The sequence below is a fragment of the Chiloscyllium plagiosum genome, unplaced genomic scaffold, assembly GCF_037043375.1.
Source record: "Chiloscyllium plagiosum isolate Xiang-an unplaced genomic scaffold, Cpla_swu_hap1 HiC_scaffold_35, whole genome shotgun sequence".
NCBI lineage: Eukaryota > Metazoa > Chordata > Chondrichthyes > Orectolobiformes > Hemiscylliidae > Chiloscyllium > Chiloscyllium plagiosum.
The window spans coordinates 14,246,523-14,272,510 of record NW_028270173.1 but is presented as its reverse complement, the minus strand read 5'-3'; the positions used below and the strand labels follow the sequence as shown (position 1 = coordinate 14,272,510).

The window sequence follows — 25,988 nt, the reverse complement described above, 5'->3', positions numbered from 1 at the left end:
AGAATTCTCCGTTAATGTGTAATGTGTGATACATTCTGCAGTATTTCACTGGCTCTGAATTAGTCGACATCAACCAAGTTTATTGACATCAGGGTCTTGTTTTCACAGGGACAGCGACACTGCTATCAAGGGGAACAAATGTTTCGAGATCTCGGGGATTGAGCAGGTTCATGTCCTGGCTGGGGTTCAAGTGCCTGATGTATTTCCTTCATCACTTCGGTCAGTACATGTGTGGAGTTTGCATATTCTCCCTGTGTTTGCGTGGGTTTCCTCCGGGTGCTCCGGTTTCCTCCAACAAAAATGTGTAGGTTATGTGAATTGGCCGTGCTAAATTGCCCGTAGTGTTAATTGAAGGGGTAAATGTAGGGGAATGGGTCTGGGTGGGTTGCTCTTCGGAGTGTAGGTGTGGACTTGTTGGGCTGAAGGGCCTGTTTCCACACTGTAAATAATCTAATCTAAAAAAAATTTCAGAGGGGCCGAATGGCTTCAGTATGTTCTATTGTTGTGATCGGCGCTACATAAATGCAGGGAACTCACAGTCCCATTTCTGCATCTGTCATCGCAATGTTATCTGGTCATTTTATAATTCTTTTTGTTTGAGGTTGAGTGCCTGTAATCATTCACACAATTCAGGTTACGGATCCCGATCTGACCCTGAGTTTCACCAGAGGGTTTGTGATCGCCAGTGAGATTCGTCAAACCTGGGTCCCAGCCCATCTACACACTTTCTCTCCTCCCTCCCGCCCTCTCTCTCACTGTCCCTCCCCCAAAGGTAACTCTCCGGGCACCTTCACCCTCCCGGCCAGGGTGAAATCCCCCTCGGCGGTCTAAAGCTGTTTCTATTTCAAAATATTGTCTTTCACTGGTTCCCAGGTCAAAATCTTCTTGAAACATAGTTACTAATTACTCTTCTCTGACATTTGCAGTGAAATCCATCGGCAAGTGATTGAACTGAATGTGTTCACCAGCGCAGTCACATTGAAACTGAAAGTGGTTTGAATCAGGAAGTGTGAGATCGATCATGGTTTCCAAACAGCAGCTCCAGAAACTGACCGAGGAGACAATTTGTCCCATTTGTCTGGATTTCTTCACCGATCCGGTTACACTGGATTGTGGACACAATTTCTGCCGCTCCTGTATCACCGAGAGTTGGGAAAAGAAGGAGATAAACTCCTGCCCGGCATGCAGAGAGGAGTTTCCGGAAAGAAACCTCAGGGTAAATCGGGCCTTAGCGAATCTGGCCGAGGAGGCTCGAAAATTAAAGCTGGATCCGAAAGAGAAGGAAAGTAAACCTCACTGTGAGGAACATCAGGAAGATCTGAAGTTGTTTTGTGAAACTGACAGGAAATTGGTCTGCCTGATTTGTAGAGATTCCCGGGAACACAGAGAGCACCGCTTCCTGCCGATCAATGAAGCTGTTGAAATCTACAAGGTAAAAGACAGAATATTTTATAAACTGCGCGTTTCATCACATATCCCTGATCCCACACCAGACCTAACACATTTAACTTTTCAATTTCTTTTTCAATCACAGGATAAACTGAAATCTTCCTCAGATTCTCTCACAGAGAAAAAATCGGCGGTTCTACAAACGGAACTGACCCAGAAACGGAAGATTTCCGAAGTGAGGGTGAGCTCTCCCTGTGCTGATTCTCTGGGATCTCGGTTAGTTTTGTTCCCTTTATCGCGGGACATTAATGAGGTTTCACATTTCATTTGGTAGGAACAGGCGAGCAGTCTGCAGACCCACATCACATCCGAGTTCACTAAAATGCACCAGATTCTCATTGAGAAAGAGCAGCGTTTACTCAGAGATCTCAGGGAAGAAGAGGAGAGGGTTGTAGAACCAATGGAGAGAAACCTTCGAGAGATTCAGGAGAATTTAAATTCTATTGAGGAGAAACTCTCAAAGTTGCAGAAACAGATGGAGCAAAAAGACAAGCTGATGTTTCTGAAGGTGAGGGAAGATATTGCAGGTTATTTCAGACAGATTTCGGACATGATGACAACTGTAAAAATAATATGGAATGTCGTGTAAAAAAGTGAACTGACCTTGTGACTGTCCGGACGGTTCGACTGTTAAAGTTAAAAATCACACAACACCAGGTTATAGTCCAACAGGTTTACTTGGAAGCACACTGGCTTTCTGCTGTTGGCACTGAAGAAGGGTCAATGCTCCCGAAACGTTCACTCTGATTTCTTTCCACAGATTCTTCCAAACCTGCTGAGATTTTCCAGTAATTTCCTTTTTTTGTAACCGCTGCCACACTCTCTGCACATTCTCGGGAACGCCGACATTCTCCCGAGAATGGGTTGGATGTTTTTATTTGTTTTGATCTCCGTGTTCCCCAATTTTAATTATCTCGTGAACTCCCATTGTTAATCCAGTTCCAGTTCCATGTGGAGAGTGTGTGGGTGTGTCTGGTATAATGGGAGTATGAGAGTCACTGTGTCTGTGAGCGGGACTGATGGTCAGTTCCAGTTTATTTTACCCTCTCCTCAATCTTCCTTCCAAAATGTATCACTTTACACTTCCGTGTTGTGTCTGCTCATTTCAGCATCCTGTCTGTCTCCTCCTGAAATCTGTAACTGTCATCCTCACTGTTTGTGATTCATTTCTTTCAGGAGGAAGCTTGTCGGAAGAGAAGGTAGGACATGCTCTTTAATTAAACTCTGCACAGTTTGCTCAATAACTCAGGGACGGGTTATGATGGGGTGATTTCCTGGTTAAAATCGCCGCTTCAAAGAGTGATTCATCAGATAACAGTAACTCCGGTTATGATTCACACACGATTGTTTTTATAAGAAGAAGATTGTTACAGGTTTTAAACAGTATTAGATTTTATAAAACTGTTCGACAATATTGTAAACAATGACAAGATACCTGTGAATACAGCCTGGTTCTCAGGCTGGAAGTGATCACTGCCCCGATTTGGGCTGTTTGCCTGACTGTGACCTTCCCCCTGACCCTGTGAGAGACACACTGCCCATGTTTCCAGGGAATGGCCATCCCTGTCCCTGCATGGCTCCTGACCAGCCCGAGACAGTCAGAGTTTAAAGGGCGAATCATTTTTGTTTCACCTTTTACAATGCTAACTCTCACCGTAGCCTTTATAAAAGGTACAATAAATGCAAAATAAAAAGATCTTTAATTAGTACAATCTAATGTTCTGAGGTATTTTACAGGAGAGTTAGAAAGTGTAGAAAAGTGTCACTGAGCTATTAATCCAGATGATTGCTGTGGGTTTTAGTGGATCTTAAAGGAGGAAAAAGGAATACAGAGATGGAGAGTCTGGGGGAATGGAATTCCAGAGCTGAGGATCTCAGCAGCTGAAGGCCCAACATCCAATGGGTGGAGAGACTAAAATCAGAGATGGTCAGAAGGCCGGAGGAGTAGGACTCTCTGAGGGATGTGGGACCCATGTATTGCACAAATGGACGTGGGGCTTTTAGATTTTTCAGGTTTTTTGCCTCTGTTCCACAAGCTCTGTTTAGAATACAGCAAGGGGATGGGGAAATGTATATCATCTCCATGGTGTGTGATGTCTCAGTTACTATTCTGTTGTCAGGACATGGGCCTTTCTCTGGACCTGGGCATTTCCAATCCTTGCCCGTGCATTGTCAAATTCTTGTTGGATTAGTTACAAAAATAAGAGGAACATTTCACCTTCTAACCCAGGGACTCAAACATGGAAAATGCAGAAAGCTTGAATATTTAAATGTTTTCATAAATGTTTGAAGAAAGCAGAGGTTATCGTGTCATCTGTTTAATGTTTACAGGATTAGTGATGAGAAGATGACACTCTCAGCTGCTGATGGCTCTCTGTCTCTTGGACAGTTCACCGGCCCTTTACAATACACTGTCTGGAGAGAAATGATGCACACCATTCACCCAGGTAAACATGTGTATTCATTTTCCTAATGATAGATCCAGATGTGCAGGGTCTCCAAGGCCCCAGTTTACATCTTCACATCACTAGTTGTTAATTCTTGGAGACTCTCCCTGGAAACATTGTACTTTCTCTGGGTCCATTTGGGTAAGTGTCTGAAGCCATCAGCTCTGTGTGTCAGAGCAGTGAAGGGTTCTGTCTAACCAGAGGAATCGAGCATGGAGACAGGATTTTGAGAGGAGACTGGGCTGGCTGCATCGGGAGTGACATTGGAGGACAGTTTTATCATAATATCAGGAAGGCATGTAGACATTAAAGGGCCAGTGTTAAAAGACACATATCTCATGGGGGTTGTGAGAGAAACAAAAACAGAAATTGCTTGAAAAGCTGAGCAGGTCTGTGGAGAGAAATCAGAGTTAACCTTTCAGATTGAGTGATCTTTCCTCAAAACTGATAGTAGCTGGGAAAAGTCAGTTTATCTGCAGAAGGTACAGTGGGGAGGAGGTAAGAAGGAAATGATAGGTTGGGATAGACCCCAAGGAGAGAGAAGAACAGTTAGAAAGATAAAAGAGTAGATAATTATTAGGTTAGGAGAGTGAATACCTGGTGATGGAGACTGTTAATGCCTAATAATAGGCAGAGTGTAATGGCAGTGATATGTGGGATAGTGGTCTAGTTCACGGTAGAGCTCTGGGCCTAGAATTATTGGACTTGAAATTGAGTCCAAAGAATTGCAGGGTCCGGAAGTGTAAAATGAGGTGTTGTTATTCCAGCCTGCACTGAGCTTCAGTGGAGCTCTGCAGCAAGCCTGAGACAGAGATGTTGCCCAGAGAACAGGACGGTGTGTTAAAGTGGTAGGCAACTGGATGCTCAGGGTCTTTTTTTTTAGGCAGAACACAGATGATTTATTTCCCCAATACAGAGGAGACCACATTGTGAGCAGTTAATAAAGGACACGACATTGTGAAAGTGCTACTCACCTTGTGGGTGTGTTGGACCCTGGATACTGAGGAGGGAGGAGGTAAATGAGCGGGTGTTGTACCTTTGGAAGTTGCTGAGGATGTTGCTGTGGGGCTGTGCGTGGGTGTTGGGAGTGAAGGAAGAGTGCACCAGGGTGATTGGAAGGGAACGGTCCCTGTGAAAGGCTGACAAGGGAGCAGAGGGAAATATGTGCCTGGTGGTAGAAATACTGTCTGATGCTCTTCTGGTTGTGGATCCTGGTGGGATGGTAGGTTGGGACGAGGAGAATGCTATCACTGTTGTGGCAGAAAAGAGAGAGGGTGTGGACAGAAGTGTGGGAGGTGGGCCAGACCCGATTGAGGGTACTCTCAACAACATTGCTGAGGAATCCTCAGTTGAGGAAGGATGTGGGCATTTCTGAGGCTCCCTTGTCAAAGTTTGCCTTGTCGGAGCAGATGGAATGGAGATGGAGAAACTCGGAGAATGGAATAAGAGTGTTTACAGGAAGCAGGATACAAGGATGTATACTTTAGGTAGCCAGGGGAGTCGGGTTTATAGTGGATATGATTGTTCAGTCTGTCCCCAGAAATGGAAACAGACATGTCAAGGAAGAAAAAAGGAGGAATCAGTGATCGACTTGGTGGAGGTGAGGGTGGGATGGAAGTTGGAAATTGGCAGTGTCAGAATGGGGGGAGATGATGGTCAAATGGGGAAGGTGGGATTTAGATAGCTTAGCGAAGAGAAGGAGTTGCAAACACTGAGAGACTACATTTTATAATAGAAGATGTAGGATGGTCTTACTGAAGTGATCAATGATGAAAACCGCAGCAAATAAATATCAATTGAAAGAACTGTGGATGCTGTAAATAAGAGACAAAAACAGAATTTGCTGGAAAAGCTCAGCACATCTGGCAGCATCTGTGATGTGTTAAAGGAGCAGGCAACTGGAAACTCAGGGCCTTTTTTACAGACAGAATGCAAGTGTACAGCAAAGCTGTCACCCAGTCAATGCTTTATTTCCCCAATGTAGAGGAGACCACATTGTGAGCAGTGAATGCAGTAGATTAGATTGAGTGAAGTGATTGAGTTTTTTGAAGAAGTAACAAAGAGAATTGATGAGGGAAGAGGAGTAGATGTGATCTATATGGACTTCAGTAAGGCGTTCGACAATCGGAGACTGATTAGCAAGGTTAGATCTCATGGAATACAGGGAGAACTAGCCATTTGGATACAGAACTGGCTCAAAGGTAGAAGACAGAGGGTGGTGGTGGTGGGTTGTTTTTCAGACTGTGACTAGTGGAGTGCCACAAGGATTGGTGCTGGGTCCTCTACTTTTTGTTATTTACATAAATGATTTGAATGCGAGAATAAGAGGTACAGTTAGTAAGTTTGCAGATCACACCAAAATTGCAGGTGTAGTGGACAGCAAAGAGGGTTACCTCAGATTACAACAGAATCTGGACCAGATGGGCCAATGGGCTGAGAAGTGGCAAATGGAGTTTAATTCAAATAAATGCGAAGTGCTGCATTTTGGGAAAGCAAATCATCGCAGGACTTATACACTTAATGGTAAGGTCTTAGGGAGTGTTGCTGAACAAAGAGACCTTGGGATGCAGGTTCATAGCTCCTTGAAAATGGAGTCGCAGGTAGATAGGATAGTGAAGAAGGCGTTTGGTATGCTTTCCTTTATTGGTCAGAATATTGAATACAGGAGTTGGGAGGTCATGTTGCGGCTGTACAGGACATTGATTAGGCCACTGTTGGAATATTGCATGCAGTTCTGGTCTCCCTCCTATCGGAAAAATGTTGTGAAACTTGAAAGAGTTCAGAAAAGATTTCCAAGGATGCTGCCAGGGTTGGAGGATTTGAGCTATAGGGAAGGGCCAAGCAGGCTGGGGATGTTTTCCTCAGAGCGTAGGAGGCTGAGGGGTGACCTTATAGAGGTTTACAAAATTACGAGGGGCATGGATAGGGTAAATCGGCAAAGTCTTTTCCCTGGGGTCAGGGAGTCCAGAACTAGAGGGCATAGGTTTAGGGTGAGAGGGGAAAGATATAAAAGAGACCTAAGTGGCAACATTTTCACGCAGAGGGTGGTACGTGTATGGAATGAGCTGCCAGAGGAAGTGGTGGAGGCTGGTACAATTGCAACATTTAAGAGGCATTTGAATGGGTATATGAATAGGAAGGGTTTGGAGTGATATGGGCCGGGTGCTGCCAGGTGGGACTAGATTGGGTTGGGATATCGAGTCGGCATGGACAGGTTGGACCGAAGGGTCTGTTTCCATGCTGTACGTCCCTATGACTCTAAGTGCAGATAAGGCATTGCTTCACCTGGAGGTCTGTTGGGCCCTTGAATGCTGAGGAGGGAGGAAGGAAACGGACAGGTGTTCCACTTTCAGCAGTCTCAGGGGTAGGTGCCATGAGGCAGTGGGGGCTGTTGAGAGTGAGGGAAGAATAGACCAGGGTGTCCATGGAGGAAACAGTCCCTGTGGAATGTGGACAAGGGAGGGGAGAGGAATATGTGTCTGGTGGTGGCAGAAATTATGGTTGATGATCTTCTGGATGTTGGTGGGATTGTTGATAAGGACAAGGGGAACCTTATTAGTGTTGCAGGAGGGAAGAGAAGGGGTGAGAGTTAAAATGCCAGAGATGGGTTGGACCCAGTTGAGGGCCCTGTCAACAACAGTGCTGGCGAATCCATGGTTCAGGAAGAGAGATTGCATATCCAAGGGAAAGAGGAGCCAGCTGTAGCCATAAGCTGGAAGTTTTGGAATGGGCATAAAGTGTCAGAGGAATGGTATTTCTAAGTGAGCAGAGACTGGAGCAGGGGAGGCAAGACTGCGTCATGGTAGGAAATGATGAGGTCTGTGAGGCAGGAGCAGGCAGAAAGAATGGGTCTGCCCAGGTAATCCTGTTTGTGTATTTTGGCAAAGCGGTAGAAGCGAGTTGTGTGGGATTGGGGGATGATCAGCTGGAGGCAGTTGAAGTGGGGGCAGATCCCCAGATGAAATGAGGTTGGTGACCATGAGTCACACAATGGCCTGATGTTCCATCATGGGGTCACAGGCTAGAAGCAGATAGGAGGAGGTATCTGAGTGGTACCTCAGTTTCTGCAACGCAGTGGTCAGTTTGCTGACTATCATAGCACCACCCTGATCAGCAGGTTTAATAACAAAGTCAGGATTGGAGCTGAAGGCATTGAGCATGGTGCTGCTTCCCTCTTCCAATCGGAATTAAAAAGCTTTATCGATTTTCTTTCCAACTTCCATCTCACTTTCCCCTTCACCCAGTCGCTCTCCAAATCCGCCCTTCCCTTCCTCAACATCTCTGTTTCTATTTCTGGGGATAGATTGGCCACTAATATCTACAATAAACCCACCGACTCCCAAAATTACCTGGCCTTTATATTCTCACATACTGCTCCCTGTAAAGTCTCCATTCCATTCTCCTAGTTATTCCGTCTCCATCGGATTCGTTCCGATGATGTTAACTTTGACAAGGGATCCTCTGAAATGTTCACCTTTTTCCTCAACCGAGGATTCCTCTGGGCCCTCAAGTGGGACCAACCCATCTCTTGCACTTCAGCCCTCACCCCCTCTCTTCCCAGTTGCAACAGTGATAGGGTTCCCCTTGTCCTTACCTACCATCCCAACAGCATCCATCTCCAGAGGATCATCAGCTGCCATTAACAGCGAGATGTCACCACCAGACACCACGCCCCTCACCTCCCGCAGGAACCATTCCCTTTGGGACACTGGTTTACTTCCAACACCCCCTCACAATGCCATAGCACCTTCCCCTGCAACTGCTGAAGGTGTAACATCTGTCCATTTACTTTCTCTTTCCTCAGTATCCAAGGGCCCAAACACACCTTCACCTGCCTGCACTTCTCACAATCTCGTCTACTGCATTCACTGCTCACAGTGCAGCCTCCTCTCTACTGGGGATATGAACGGTTGACTTCAGAACACTTGCATTCTGTTTACCAAAAAAGACCCTGAAATTCCAGATGCCTTTTAACACACTACCGTGTAACCTGGCCAACACCTCTGCCTCAGGCTTACTGCAGTGCTCCAATGCAGCTCAGTGTAAGCTAGAAGAACAGCACCTCACTTTCAGCTTAGGGATCTTGCAGCCTTCCAGACCCAATAGCAAATTGATTAACTTTGGGGTCTGAGCTCTCCCATGTCCTTACCCCAACCCAAACAACCAGGCCTTGTTATCACAGAGTCTGCTATTACATACAAATCATTTTTAGCCACTAACAGTGTCCATAAACAGCTATTCACCCCCCCTAGCCAGATTGTCTATTCACCCCACTCCTTTGTCTGTCTAACTGCTCTTCTCTCTCTTTGGGCTCAATCCCCATCTATCATTTACTCTTCATCCCTTCTCCCCCACCATATCTTCTGTATATAAACTGACATTTCTTAGCTATCAACAGTTCTGAGGAAGCGTCATTCAATCCAAAATGTTAACTCTGATTTCTCTGCACAGATGCTGGCAGACCTGTTGAACCTGATAAATATCTATAAGTGTAACATAGTCAAATATTAAACAAAGCAGATATTTATAAACTTCCATAAGGGGAGGGTGAAAAGCCAGCTTGCAGCTAGTGAGATTGTTAGAATCACATAATCCTTCCTGTGTGGAAGCAGGCCATTCAACCCATCGACTCCATACTGACCCTCTGAAAAGCATCCCACCAGGACCTAACGCCTTCGCATACTCTTTTAACTCCATATTTCCCATGGCAAATCCACCAAGCCTGCACTTCCCTGGACACAATGGACAAAAGCTGCACACTGTTGGACTGTGGGAGGAAACCAATGCAGACATGGGAGAATGTACAAACTTCATACAGTTACCTGAGACTGGAATTGAGCCCAGCTCCCTGGTGGTGTGAGGCAGCAGTTCTAATCACGAAGCGACTGTTCCAATATTTTCAGTAATCCTATTGATCAAGCAGTAAACCCAATGGCTACTCCATGAAGTTTTGGATTCCAATTCAATCTGAAGTTTCTTATTCAGTGTAATGTTCTTGGTCAGTTTTCCAAGGGTTCAGAATGTGAGAAGGCACAGGATGGTCCTGCAGGAGGGAGCAGGTACCTGGAAAACTGCTATCACTTCCAGGTGAGGGAAGGATGTAATTTGGAATGTTGGGAATATGGGAGCAAATGAGCAATGAGTAGCCACCCGAGCTACAAATCTTCACGTGAACCTCGAAAGCAATCTAACATTTTGAGTCTAAATGACTCTTCATAAGTGCTTAACTTCCCTAGTTAACCATCGCTGGCTTATCCCCTTCCCAGAAATCTTTTTTCTCACTGAAATATATCTTTGCTGTGAGTCATGTACTGTTCTTTTAAACATCTGCCATTGATTCTCAAATTTCTTTGCTGCTAAATACCTTTCCTACTCCACTCCAACAAGCTCAGCCCCCATTCCTTTGCAATTACCCTTGTTTAAGCTTAGCACAGTTATTTCCCAGCCAAGATCCTCCCTTTCAAACTGAATGCTACACTCCTCCATGTTGTGGTCAGTGTTGACTCTGACATCATTTACTAAACCTGCCTCATTAGACATCACCAGATTCAAAATAGCCAAATATATGGTTGGATTCACAATATTTTTGTTTCAGGAAAATACGTGCTCATGGCTTCCTCTGCTAATCTCACTGTTTAAATGGACATGTTGATAAAAGTCACCCTGCTTTAATGTTTCTTGCACTTTTTATCTCCTGATTATTCTCTGCCCTGTTTGGGGTCTTACAGACCATTTCTGCCAATCTTCTTACTTTATTTCTTACTTTCACTCATGTGGAGCCTATATTTTTCTGATTTCAGATTATTTCTTGCTGTTGTATTTACTTCATCCCAAATCAACAATGCTATCCCATCGCGCTTTCCTTTCTCCTTATCCTTTTGAAATTTACATATTTGCTAGATGACGTATCCCCTCTTGTTTTTTGAAAGCTACAAAGAGGATTGATGAGGGCAAAGCAGTGAATGTGATCTAAATGAACTTCAGTAAGGCATTTGACAAGGTTCCTCATGATAAACCGGTTATCAAGGTTAGATCTCATGGAATACTGGGAGAATTAGCCATTTGGATACAGAATTGGCTTGAAGGTAGAAGACAGAGAGTGGTAGTGGAGGGTTTCTTGTCAGACTGGAGGCCTGTGACTAGTGATGTCCCACAAGGATCGAGGCTGGGTCCACTACTTGTCATCACTTATAAAAATGATTTGAATGTAAACATAGGAGGGACAGTTAGCAAGTTTGCAGGTGACACAACAGGATCATGATCAGATGGGACCAATGGACCGAGGAGTATCAGATAGATTTTAATTTAGATAAATGTAAAGTGCCGCTACTTTGGAAAGGCAAATCTGAGCAGGATTTAAACACTTAATGGTCAGGTCCTGGGGAGTGTTTCTGAACAAAGAGACATTGGCGTGCAGGTTCATATTTCCTTGAAAGTGAAGTCGCAGGTAGATAGGATAGTGAAGAAGACATTTGATATGCTTTCCTTTCTTGGTCAGAGCATTGAATATAGGAGTTGGGAAGTCATATTGCAACTGTACAGCACATTGGTTAGACCAGTTTTGGAATACTTTGTGCAGTTCTGGTCTCCCTCCTATTGGAAGGCTGTTGTGAAACTTGAAAGAGTTCAGAAAAGATTGACATGGGTGTTGCCAGGGTTGGAGGATTTGAGCTATAGGGAGAGGCTGAATAAGCTAGGACTGTTTTCCCTGTAGCGTCAGAGGCTGAGGAGTGACCTTATAGAGGTTTACAAAATTATGAGGGGCATGGATAGGGTAAATCGGCGAAGTCTTTTCCCTGGGGTCGGGGAGTCGAGAGTAGAGGGCATAGGTTTAGGGTGAGAGGTAAAACAGTTAAAATGGACCTAAGGAGAAACGTTTTCATGCAAACGATGGTCCATCTATGGAATGAGCTGCCAGAGGAAGTGGTGGAGGTTGTCACAATGACAACATTAAAAATGCATCTGGATGGTTATATGAAGAGGATGGATTCAAGAAGGATATGGGTCAAGTGCTGGCAAATGGGACTAGATTAGATTATGATATCTGGTCAGCACAGACGAGTCAGACTGAAGTGTCTATTTCTGTGCTGTACATCTCTCTGACTCTAAATGAGAGAATCAATCTGTGAACAGTGATATCACAGAAACGGCATTGTGATGATGAAAAGTAATCAGTTTTGATGATATCAGTTGTGGTGGAAAAGTTCAGTGACACTGAGGAAACTAATACATTGTTTTGTTCCTAATAGTGATGCGGGGGATTACAAAGAGGTCCTCAATGGTAGTAATATCTAGATTACTCCCAGTACCATATGCTGGTGAGAGTAGGAGTAGTAGGACAATGTGTGGCTAAGGAGCTGAAGTAAGGAGCAAGAATTCACATTTTTGGACCGCTGGGACCTTTGTTGGAATAGACGTGACCTGTAGAAGACAAATGGTTTGCACCTGCATTCCTGCATTGGAGGGGGATCAATATTCTGGCAGGAAGATTTGCTCGTGTGACTTGGGAGACTTTAAACTAGTAAGCGGGGAGAGGCTGTATTGATGGGACTCAGATATTGATATAAGAAATAAGGTGCAGTAGATAAAGGGCGCAAATTAAGTACTCAAGGTAGGCATGAGCACAGCAGAGAATGAGGTAAGAATAAGCAATTGAACTGCATTTATTTAATGCAAGAGGCCTGACAGATAAGGCCGATTAACTTAGGGCATGGTTAGGAACACAGGATTGGAATATCATAGCTATTAGTGATGAAACGTGGCTCAGGGAAGGGTAGGGTGTCATAGTAAAGATAGAAAGGAAGGCAAGAAAGGAGGGGTGTGGTATTGTTAATAAAAGATAACATTATGGTTGTACTTAAGGAGAATACTCCTGGGGACAATCCAGGGAGGTTATTTGGGTGTAACTCGGGAAGATCTCATTGTGATTGTAGTATAAGCTGTCAAATAGACAGTGGAAAATTGAGAAGCAACATGCAGGGAGATCTCAGATATCTGTAAGGTTAATAGGGTTGCAATAATAGGGAATTTTAACTTTCCAAGCGTAAACTGGGAATTCCATTGTGTTAAGAAGTTGGATGGCTAGGAGACTATGTGTGTCCAAGAAAATTTTCTGCGGGTGTACCTGTTTTCCCTGGAGTGTCAAAGGCTGAGGGGTGACCTTATTGAGGTTTATAAGATCATGAGGAGCATGGATTGGGCAAATAGACAAAGTAGGAGTGGGGGAGTCCAGAACTAGAGGGCAGAGGTCTATGGTGAGAGGGAAAAGGTTTAAAAGGGATCTAAGGGGCAAATGTTTCATGCAAAGGTTACTGCGTGTATGCAGTGAGATGTAGAGGAAGTGGTGGTATGATTCCAAAATTTAAAAGGCATCTTGATGGGTACACAAATAGGAAGTGTGAGGAACAAAGCTCACGTATCAATAAATTTCAGTCCGAGTCAAATTCTGAAGCAGCAAACATTATTGAAATGTTCTTGCTAAACGGGTGGCTAAAAGGTAGGCACACCGATCCAAAAATTACTTCACAATTTATAAAGTTTAACTGAGTCTCTCTCGGTACTTCCCCGTTTACTTCATTAGCCTAGCATATTATGCGTCAAACCTATCACTATTCCTTACTGTATTCCGCTCCTGCCTAGCTGCACTCCGCCCTTGTTTACTTCTCCCACTACTCTAAGCCTGGCGCTCCTTACTCTTGTTTGTTTTATCCCTTACTTGTAACTAACTTGGCTCATTCTGGTGCCTACGTGAAGATAATGCGCTGAGCTGGTATGGCTCAGTGTCCTTTTCTTCCTACCATCTTCCTTGTCTACTAGTCCGTAACATATTCCGTTGTTGCTCGTCCAAGTCTTAACCTGACTCCCTTCATATAGTTTCATCTTTGCATGCAAGTTTAGCTAACTCAGCTCTTTGCTGAAACAATTATGCAATTGTGTAAGTTAGCTCAGAAGCAACACTGCTTTACTTATATACCACAGGAAGGTTTAGAAGGACATGGTCCAAGTGCTGGAAAATGGGACGAGATTAATTTGGATGAGTTGGTCCAAAGGGTTTGTTTCCATGCTGCATACCTCTGACTCTAGTAACATCTTATTTTCCACTCCGCTGAGGCCACACGGGGAGAACTTTATAAAAATTGGGGATTACATTGTTAGGAATGTACTATAGACCCACACCAGTCAGAGATTAAGTGCTGACAGGCAGACAAATCTCAGACAAGTGAAAAAACAAAAGGGTTGTTACATCAGAGGAATTCAGCCTCCCCAGGATGAACTGGGACAGGCAGATTGTGAAGGGCTTAGACAGGACAAAATTCTTAAAATGTCTCCACTTAATCTTTTTGAGGAGTGTGTCGAAAATCCAACAGGAGACAGGGCAGGACTGGAACAGCTGAGATTCACCAAGATGTTGCCTGGGCTGGAGCATTTCACCTCTGAAGACAGACTTGATCGGCTGGAGATGTTTTCATTGAAGCAGAGAAGGCTGAGGGGAGAACCTGATGATGGTGTAGAAAGTTATGAGGAATGGATTGGACAATAACAGGTGCATAGATTTAAGAGAAGGAGCAGGGGTTTTCAAGGGGAATTAAGGATAATATTTTTACCCAAGATCGCAGTTGGCATCAGGACCTCACTGCCTGAAAGGAGACAGAAATCTTTGCAACATTTAGGAAGTTATTCAGATGGAGTGATAGAGTCACACAGGATGGAAACAGGCTCTTCCATCGAATGAGTCCACACAGAACAGATATCCCAAACAGACTCCAGTCCCATTTGCCAGCATTTGGTCCATATCCCGCGAAACCCTTCCTATTCATATTCCCATCCTGATGCATTTTAAATGTTGTAATTGGACCAACCTCCACCACTTTCTCTGGCAGACCATTCCATACATGCACCACCCTCTGCATGAACAAGTTGCCCCTCAGGTTCTTCTTAAATCTTTCCCAACTCACCTTAAATCTGAGCCCTCCAGTTCTGGAGTCACCTACCCTGGGGAAAATACATTAGCTATTCACCCATTCCATGCCCTTCACGGTTTTATAAATCTCTAAAAGGTCACCCCTCAGCCTGCAATGCTACAGGGAAAAAAGCCCCAGCCTATTCAGCCACTCCTTATATCACAAACCCTCCAGTCCCAGCAACAGCGCTGCAAATGCCCTCCACACTCTCAGGCCTCACAACATACTTACCCCATGGTAGGGTGACCAGAATCACACTCCAGTGTGCCGCACAGCCACAACATGACATCGCAACTCCAATACTCAACGCTCCGACCAATGAAGGCAAGCGTGCCATACTCTCTCTTCACCACCGTGTCTCCCTGCAACTCCACTCCAAAGAACCATGTACCTGCACCCCCAGGCCTCCCATTCAATAACACCCCCCAGGCCTACACCATCAACTGTACTACTCTGGCCTGGTTTGTCCGAACAAAATGCAACATCCATCAAAGTTTTACCTGCACATCCACCAATATCATTTATTGTAACTGTTGCTCCCGATGCAGTCTCCTCTACATTGGGGAGTCTGGACACCTCATAAAAGAGCGCTTTCGGGAACATTTCTGGGACACCTGCACCAATCAACCCCACCGCCCTGTTGCCCAACATTTCAACTCCCCCTCCCACTCTGCCGAGGACATGCAGGTCCTGGGCCTCCTCCACTGCCGCTCCCTCACCACCCGATGGCTAGAGGAAGAATGCGTCATCTTCCACTTCGGAACACTTCAAGCAATGGCATGGCCACTCCCACAGCCACTTCTACCCCTCACAATTCCTCATGCACAACACATGACATCACTTCTGCCCCTCACATCATCGCTGATGTTACACGCTGAGTGAGTTCCACAGCCCCACTGCCATGTTCACCACCACTTCCGCTCCCACTAACGCCACTCACCTGCATTCTGCTGACACGCCCCCCCACATATCCCACTGTTACCATCCCTGCCCACCAGAACCCTGAGGGGAACACCACCCCTGCTCATGACTCCACCCCCATTCCCCCTAACACTACACCCACTCCAGTTACAGGCTCTGCCCCCACTCCCAGCTCCACACCTTCACCAGGCCCTAACTCCCAGCCCTGCCAAGTTTTCACCATTCCCCCGATCTCTACCTCATCTGAGGATAAACGATCAGTCCTCAGCAAAGGCCTCACCTTTATCCCCCTCCATCCACACATCAATGAATTTAATACACACCGTGACATCAAACACTTCTTCCGCCGACTCCACCTCCGAGCTTACTTTCACAATCAGGACTCCCGCCCACCTTCCGAGGACTCCTTCGCCGGCCTCCAGCACACTCCATCCACCTGGACACCCCGCGCTGGCCTATGACCCGCCCTCGACCTCTTCATTTCCAATTGCCGCCGAGACATTAACCGCCTCAACCTATTGATGCCCCCCCACTCCAACCTCTCACCCTCACAACGCGCAGCCCTCCACTCCCTCTGCTCCAATCCCAACCTCACCATCAAAGCAGCAGATAAAGGGGGTGCAGTGGTAGTCTGGCGCACTGACCTTTACACCGCTGAAGCCAGATGCCAACTTGAAGACACCTCCTCCTACCGCCCCCTCGACCATGACCCCACCCCCCCATCACCAAACCACATCTCCCAGACCGTACTGAACCTCATCACCTCAGGAGGTCTCCCACCCACAGCTTCCAACCTCATAGTCCGGGAACCCTGCACTGCCCGGTTCTATCTCCTTCCCAAGATCCACAAGCCTGGTCACCCTGCCCGACCCATTGCCTCAGTATTCTCCTGCCCCACCAAATGCATCTCCACATACCTCGACACTGTCCTATGCCCCCCCTAGTCCAGGAACACCCCAAATATATTTGAGACACCACGCACGCCCTCCACCTCCTCCAAGACTTCCGTTTCCCAGCCCCCAATGCCTTATCTTCACCATGGATATCCAACCCCCCTACACCTCCATCCGCCATGACCTCCAAACCCTCTGGTTCTTCTCTCCCGACGTTCCCAACAGTGCCCTTCCACCGACACTCTCATTCGTTTGGTTGAACTGGTCCTCAGCCTCCTCCAACTCCTCCCACTTACTCCAGACCAAAGGGGTAGCCATGGGCACCCGTATGGGATCCAGCTATGCCTGTCTCTTTGTTGGCTACGTATAACAGTCCATCTTCCGTAATTACACCGGCACCACTCCCCACCTCTTCCTCCACTACATTGATGACTGCATTGGCGCCACCTCACGCTCCCGTGAGGAGGTTGAGCAATTCATCAACTTCACCAACACATTCCACCCCGACTTTAAATTTACCTGGACCATCTCTGACACCTCCCTTCCCTTCCTGGACCTCTCCATTTCCATTAATGACGACTGACTTGACACCGAGATTTGTTACAAACCCACCGACTCTCACAGCTACATGGATTACACCTCTTCCCACCCTACCTCCTGCAAAAATGCTATCCCATATTCCCAATTTATCCACCTCCGCCTTATCTGCTCCCAGGAGGACCAGTTCCACCACAGAACACATCAGATGGCCTCCCTTCTTTAGAGACCACAATTTCCCTTCCCACGTGGTGAAGATGCCCTCCAATGCATCTCATCAACATCCTGCCCCTCCGCCCTCAAAAAATCCCACCCCTCCAACTGTAACAAGGGCAGAACCCCCCTGGTGCTCATCTTCCACCCTACCAACCTTCGCATAAACCACAACATCCGATGACATTTCCGCCACCTCCAAACGGACCCCACCACCAGGGTTTTATTTCCCTCCCCACCCATTTCTGCTTTCCGCAAAGACCGTTCCCTCTATGACTACCTGGTCAGGTCCACGCCTCCAACAAGCCACCCTCCCTTCCTGGCACCCTCCCCTGCCACTGCAGGAATTGCAAAACCTGCGCCCTCACCTCCATCCAAGGCCCCAAAGGAACCTTCCACATCCATCAAAGGTCTACCTGCATATCCACCAATATTATTTATTGTATTCTCCACACTGGGGAGACTGGACGCCTCCTAGCAGAGCACTTTAGGGAACTTCTCCAGGACACTAGCACCAATCAACCCCATCGCCCTGTGACCCAACATTTCAACTCTCCCTCCCACTCTGCTGAGGACATTCAGGTCCTGGGCCTCCTCCACTGCCGCTCCCTCACCACCCGACGCCTGGAGGAAGAATGCCTCATCTTCTGCGTCGGAACACTCCAACCCCAGGGCATCAATGTGGATTTCACCAGTTTCCTCATTTCCCCTTCTCCCACCTCACCCCAGCTCCAACCTTCCAGTTTAGCACCGTCCCCATGACCTGTCCTACCTGCCTATCTTCCTTTCCACCTATCCACTCCACCCTCCTCTCTGACATATCACCTTCATCCCCACCCCCATTCACCCATTGTACTCTTTTCTACCTTCCCCCACCCTCCTCTCTGACCTATCACCTCCATCCCCAACCCCATTCACCTATTGTACTCTATGCTACTTTCTCCCCACCTCCATTCCCCCTCTCATTTATCTCTGCACTCTGCAGGCACCCTGCCTCTATTCCTGATGAAGGGCTTTTTGCCCGAAACGTTGATTTTCCTGCTCCTCGGATGCTGCTTGATCTGCTGTGCTTTTCCAGCACCACCCTAATCTAGACTCTGGTTTCCAGCATCTGCAGTCCTTGTTTTTACTCGACCATCTTCCTTGTGAAGACTCCCTTTCCCCTTTGAGCTAAAGGGGACAGTGAACCTGTAGTTCTCCCCTCCAGTTCAGCCATCCCTTCCTTCTCACTCTCAACACCCTTTCTCTCTTCCCCTCACTCACTGCATTTCCATCCCACTCACTCTCCCGATCTCCAAACCGCTAATGTCCACTTATTTTGCAGACCTCCTGTTGTCACCCTCCCATTCTATACTGTCACTCACTCTCTCCTACCCCATCCCAAACAGTCACCTCCCCTCAAAAAACCTCCATACCCTCTTCTATATCCTTATTCAGCTTCCAATCATTCCCTTCTCCATCACTTACTCCATGTCTTCACTCTTTCATTCCCTCTCCTGAGATTAAAAACCTTCCCTCATTTCCTCCCATTCTCCATGATTCTCCCCTTCCCCTTCCATAAACCTTCCCCTACAAATACAACCCCACTCTACCCTCCCTCAGTCTCCCCACTGCCTTGCTGCCCATTTCTCCTGCCTCCCCTCACTGTCCCCCTTCCCACCCATTCACATCACTTTGCTTTCCTCTTTCCCTTGCATTCACCCACCTTCCACTTCTATCCCCACCTGCCCCAATCTTCTTTTCCAATCCTCCATGTGCTCCCTTCCTCATGTTATCACACTCCTCATGCTCACTTTCCCAGCATTCTCCCCTCCTCTCATTCTTCCCTTTCTCTCACTTTCCCTTCTCCATTTTGTCACGTACATTCTCCTACTCACCCTTCCCTCTTAATTTGTCTCTTCCTCCTGGACCCAGCCATCTCCCCTTCCAGTCCATGCCCTATCCCTCTCTCTCTCATTCTGTCCTCTCCCTCACGTTGCCTTCCCCCACTCTGTCCACACCGTTCACTCTGACTAACCCCTTCAATCTCCCCCATCTCTCCCGTACCCCTCACTCTGCTCATCACTCTCCCCTCCCCCTCCTGGCCCCCACCATCTGACACTCCCCTATGCTGTCCAATACCCCCTTGCTCTCCCCTCACTCTCCTTCCCCACCCCTGAGTGCTTCATCTCCCTCGACTTCTGCCACACTCTCTGCTCCTTGCTTTCCCCTCACCTTCTGTTTCAGTTTACCCTCTCCACCACACACCCCCTTGCCACTACTATCACACTTTCCCCATTTCTCCCCACTCCTACTGGCTCCCCAGATGATCTTATCCCGAGGGATACCCCTTCCCACTGCTCTCACCTGGGCACTCAACCCTCCCATTGCCAATTCCCCCTCAGAGCTCCCCCTCATTCTCTACACCTCTCTCTCTTATACCACCTCTTCACTCTCCTCTCCTCTCACTCCCACATCTCCTCACTTTCCATACTCTATCCCACATCTACTCACTCTCCCCCTCTTTTTAACCTTGCCCTCCATCCTGCGATAGGATTAGGTTTAGGGTTCTGTTCTTCCTGTGCACTTCATTTCCCCATCACTCTCCTCCAAATGAGCCCTCTCACCTCCCTTCCCTTACTCCTCCCTCCCCAGCCCTCTGCCTCACCCATCCTTCCTCCTCATTCCTCCACTCTCATCACTCACTGCATTCTCCCTCACTCACTCCTCTTTCCCTGTCCCTCCCCTCCATCAACTCACCTTTTCCAGACTCGCTCCATCTCTCTTTTACTCCCACACCCTCTATCGCTTCGCCCCTCACTACCTGCTCTCTCTCTCTGACGGTGTTATTTGATCTCTCCCCCCAGCTCCAGCCTCTCTGACTCTGGATCCGAACACAGCGCATCCCCGGCTCATCCTGTCTGAGGGCCGGACCAGTGTGAGACTCGGAGACACAGAGCAGCCGCTCCCTGACTCCCCGGAGAGATTTGATCCCTGGCTCTGTGTCCTGGGATCAGAGGGATTCACATCAGGGAGACATTACTGGGAGGTGGAGGTGGGGGAGAAGACCTGGTGGGCTCTGGGAGTGGCCCGAGAGTCTGTGATGAGGAAAGGGGGGATCACCCCGAGCCCGGAGACCGGATTCTGGATTGTGGGGCTGGGACCCGGATGTGGTTATTTTGCCGCCACCTCCCCCTCACGGACCCCCCTCTCCCTGAGTGTGAATCCCCGGAAGATCGGGGTTTTCCTGGACTATGAGGGTGGACAGGTGTCATTTTACAATGCGGACACCATGTCCCATCTCCACACTTTCACCCACACTTTCACTGAGAGGATCTTTCCCTTCTTCAGTCCGGGATGGAATGACGGCGGGAAAAACCCCGCCCCGCTGACAATCTGCGGGATTAAAGGGCACTGACAGATCCATCCCATAATTTCACCCCGTCCCCCTGTCTCCTGCCAGCTGTAAACTGATGGAGGTCGGTCTCAGTCTGGGGGAAAGAAGGAGGGAGGGGGAGAGAAGAAACAAATAGAAGCTCAATTGTAGAGAGGGACTGACTGGGTCGAGTGAGCTGTGAGCTGCAGGAACCCGGGGACCTTCCTGCCTGTAATGTTGCTCCACAGGCGGGAGGTGGCGCTACATGACGGTGTTGGAGATGAATCAGTCAGTGGGTCTCAGACTGGGTTCAGGGAAGTCTTTCCAGGGGGAGACCAAATCATTTCAATGCAGGTCAGTGGAGTCTTTCCAGGGGGACTGGGCTCAGTCAAAATAAAAATGTCAGATTGATCTTCTTTAGACTTCCACCATGTGTCAATAATGTATACCCCATACATAGAACATAGAATAGTACAGCACAGAACAGGCCCTTCAGCCCACGATGTTGTGCCGACCATTGATCCTCATGTGAGGTAAACCTAATGTACGAACCCTCAAATTTCTGTGACCATATGCATGTCCAGCAGTCTCTTAAATATCCTCAATGACCTCGCTTCCATAACTGCTGCTGGTAACGCATTCCATGCTCTCACAACTCTCTGCATAAAGAACCCGCCTCTGACATCCCTTCTATACTTTCCACCAAACAGCTTAAAACTATGACCCCTCGTATTAACAATTTCGGCCCTGGAAAAAAGTCTCTGGCTATCAACTCTATTTATGCCTCTCATTATCTTGTACACCTCAATTAGGTCACCTCTCTTCCTTCTTTTCCAAGCCCAGTCAACCTCTCTTCGTAAAATAAGCCCTCCATTCCAGGCAGCATCCTGGTAAACCTCCTCTGAATCCTCTCCAAAGCATCCACATCTTTCCTATAATAGGGCAACCAGAACTGGACACAGTATTCCAAGTGTAGTCTGACCAAAGTTTTATACAGCTGCAACAAGATCTCATGGCTCTTAAACTCAATCCCCCTGTTAATGAAAGCCAAAACACCACATGCTTTCTGAACAACAACATGATGTCATAACATTGAGAAACTGGTCTTGTTTTGCTCAGGTTTGTAACTATTGCCCAGAATGTTACTGCTCTTTCATAAAATTGGAAAATTTGAAAACCTCAGATTTGAAAGTGATGGGTGAACTGATCATTTATGTCATGATCATATAATATTTAACCATGTTTGAAACCATTCAGTTGATTGAGCTTTTGACTGAAGACACAATTAGGATTCAGAGGGAAATTGATCCTGAACTAGAAAAATGCTTTTGAGAAGTTGTCACCTGAAAGAATTAGAATTAAAATCGAAGCCCATGGAATGAAATGCCAGTGATAATGCCAGGGCAGCATGGTTGCTCAGTTTGCAGCACTGCTGCCTCACAGCACCAGGGATCCCGGTTCATTTCCAACCTTAGGCGACAGCCTGTGTGGAATTTACATACTCTCCCCATGGATTTCCTCTGGGTATTCCGGTTTCCTCCAATAATCCAAAGATGTCCATTTAGGTGAATTGGCCATGCTGAGTTGCCCATAGTATTAGGTGCGTTAGTTAGGGGTAGATATAGGGGAATGGGTCTTTGGAGGGTCGGTGTGGACTTGTTGGGCCAAAGGGCCTGTTTCCATACTGTAGGGAATCTAATCTAATCATAACATGAAGATGAATTTGACAGGGTGACAGTGAATGAGGACTTCTGTGATGAGTTTTTCAGCAATGTTCTGTGTTGGCCTGTTCCAGGCACAGGTCTAGCAGCATTTGTGCAGAGAAAATATTTTCTCAATCAATTTCTACTTTGTTTCAGATTTCCAGCATTTGCAATTCTTTGTTTGTTGAACACTAGGTGTGTTACAAACTTCAATTTTCACTGCCAAGGAGTGCTACAAAAACAGAAATTGCTGGTGAGAATCAGCAATCTGGCAACGTGAGTGGAGGGAAAGAAGAGACAATATTTAGATCTAGTGACACTGCTCCAGGTTCTCGAGCATTTTTTTATTTTTGTAGGAAACCTTGTGATTGGCAGTGAAATGTAGATTCTTCCAGATCATTTCAAAGGGTTGATGAATTAGGTTTCAAGTAGGCTGAGGCATTAACTTCCCCACTGCTGACCAAGGACTCTTGAATTCCCTTTTACATTGCAGGGCTATGCCTCTGTGGTGAGAAAGGGACTCTGAAGCCTGTCTGACCCATCACATAAATCAACACATTTCTACACCCTCCCACTGGACAGACACAAACAGATCTGAACAAGAGTCACACTGGATTTGAAACATTTCTCACACCTCAGCTGTTGCCAGACCTGCTGAGTTTCTCCAGCATTCTCTGTGCTTGTGTGGAATTTGAAGCTGCAGAGGGCTGTTGAGGCTGGGTCATTCAGGATATACAGATTTTTAACAAGGAAGGAAATCAAAAGTTATGGAGTTCAGGCCGGAAAGTCGATTTGAGAATGATCAGATTAGCTATAATCTTATTCAATGGCAAAGCAGAGGAGAGGTCACATCTGACAAAACTCAGTGAGTTTTTTGAGGAAGTGACAAAGAAGATTGATGAGTGCGATGGAAGTGTGTTTTTCTGACTGGAGATTTGTGACCAGCGGTGTTGTGCAGTGATCTGTGTTAGAACATAGAACATAGAACAATACAGCACAGTACAGGCCCTTCGGCCCACGATGTTGTGCCGAACATTTGTCCTAGCTTAAGCACCCATCCATGTACCTATCCAATTGCCGCTTAAAGGTCGCCAATGATTCTGACTCTGCCACTCCCACAGGCAGTGCATTCCATGCCCCCACCACTCTCTGGGTAACGAACCTACCCCTGACATCCCCCCTATACATTCCACCCTTCACCTTAAATTTATGTTCCCTTGTAACACTCTGTTGTACCCGGGGAAAAAAGTTTCTGACTGTCTACTCTATCTATTCCTCTGGTCATCTTATAAACCTCTATCAAGTCACCCCTCATCCTTCGCCATTCCAATGAGAAAAGGCCGAGCACTCTCAACCTATGCTTGTACGACCTATTCTCCATTCCAGGCAACATCCTGGTAAATCTTCTCTGCACCCTCTCCAAAGCTTCCACATCTTTCCTAAAGTAAGGCGACCAGAACTGCACACAGTGCTCCAAATGTGGCCTAACCAAGGCCTTGGACAGCTGCAACATCACCTCACGACTCTTGAATTCAATCCCTCTGCTAATGAACGCTAATACACCATAAGCCTTCTTGCAAGCTCTATCCACCTGAGTGGCAACTTTCAAAGATCTATGAACATAGACCCCAAGATCCCTCTGCTCCTACCACCTTAATAAGAACCCTACTGTTAACCCTGTATTCCACATTCTTATTTGTCCTTCCAAAATAGACAACCTCACACTTGACAGGGTTGAACCCCATCTGCCACTCCTCAGCCCAGCTCTGCATCATATCTAAGTCCCTTTCCAGTCGACAACAGCCCTCCTCACTATCCACAACTCCACCAATCTTTGTATCATCTGTAAATTTACTGACCCACCCTTCGACTCTCTCTTCCAAATCATTAATAAAAATTACAAACAGCAGAGGTACCAGAACTGATCCCTGTGGAACTCCACTTGTAACTGGGCTCCAGGCTGAATATTTACCATCTACTACCACTCTCTGACTTCGACTGGTTAGCCAGTTTTCTATCCAACTGGCCAAATTTCCCTCTATCCCATGCCCCCTGACTTTCCGCGTAAGCCTACAATGGGGAACCTTATCAAGTGCCTTACTAAAATCCATGTATACTACATCCACTGCTCTACCCTCATCCACATGCTTGGTCACCTCCTCAAAGAATTCAATAAGACTTGTAAGGCAAGACCTAACCCTCACAAATCCGTGCTGGCTGTCCTTAATCAAGCAGTGTCTTTCCAGCTACTCATAAATCCTATCCCTCAGTACCCTTTCCATTACTTTGCCTACAACTGAAGTAAGACTAACTGGCCTGTACTTCCCGGGGTTATCCCTATTCCCTTTTTTGAACAGGGGCACAACATTCGCCACTCTCCAGTCCTCTGGTACCACACCCATTGACAGTGATGACAAAAAGGTCATTGCCAACGGTTCTGCAATTTCCTCTCTTGCTTCCCACATAATCCTAGGATATATCCCATCGGGCCCGGGAGACTTGTCTATCCTCAAGTTGTTCAAAATGTCCAACACATCTTCCTTCCTAACAAGTATCTCTTCTAGCTTACCAGTCCGTTTCACACTCTCCTCTTCAACAATATGGTCCCTCTTGTTTGTAAATACTGAAGAAAAGTACTCATTCAAGACCTCTCCTATCTCTTCCGACTCAATACACAGTCTCCCACTACTGTCCTTGATCGGACCTACCCTCGTTCTCGTCACTCTCATGTTTCTCATATACGTATAAAATGCCTTGGGGTTATCTTTGATCCTATCCGCCAAAGATTTTTCATGCCCTCTCTTAGCTCTCCTACTCCCTTTCTTCAGCTCCCTTCTGGCTATCCTGTATCCCTCCAATGCGCTGTCTGAACCTTGTTTCCTTAACCTTATGTAAGCCTCCTTCTTCCTCTTTACAAGACATTCAACCTCCCTCGTCAACCAAGTTTCCCTCACACAACCATCTCTTTCCTGCCTGACAGGTACATACATATCAAGGACACATCATATCTGTTCCTTGAAAAAGTTCCACATTTCCACGACATCCTTCCCTGACAGCCTATGCTCCCAACTTATGCTCCTCAGATCCTGTCCTTCAGCATCGTATTTCCAAAGTACAGCATCATATTTACGGTGTTGAGACACCGTACAATAATAATTTGGAGAGAAATGTGAATGTCTGAGCTTGCAGTGTGTGACATGATGATAAAACCTCAGACTGACACTTGAGTTCAGTCCTGGGGGAGTGCTGCAGTATTGGGACTGCACTCCATTCAATGACATTTTGATTCAAACCTCATGTAGGGGTGAATATAAAAAAGGTCCCATGGCCAATGTTTATCCCCCATACAACACCAAATCGATTAGATGATGTGTTCACATTGCTGTTTATGGGAGCCTGCTCTGTACAGACTGGCTGCTTTATGTTCCATTTTGCAACATTAAATACAATATTGAAATACTTCGTAGACTGTAAGAAGCTTTGAGATGTCATTACAAGTGCTTTGCAAA

At 46.6% G+C, this 25,988-nt stretch overlaps 1 pseudogene across 1 annotated transcript; it reads left to right on the top strand.

Annotated features, from left to right (window-relative positions):
* Nucleotides 1-807: 807 nt before the first annotated feature.
* LOC148140084 (zinc-binding protein A33-like) lies at nt 808-25,988 on the top strand (annotated as a pseudogene). Its single transcript, XR_015753033.1, has 6 exons — nt 808-1,432; nt 1,535-1,630; nt 1,724-1,957; nt 2,626-2,648; nt 3,781-3,896; nt 20,268-25,988. The product of XR_015753033.1 is annotated as a zinc-binding protein A33-like (transcript).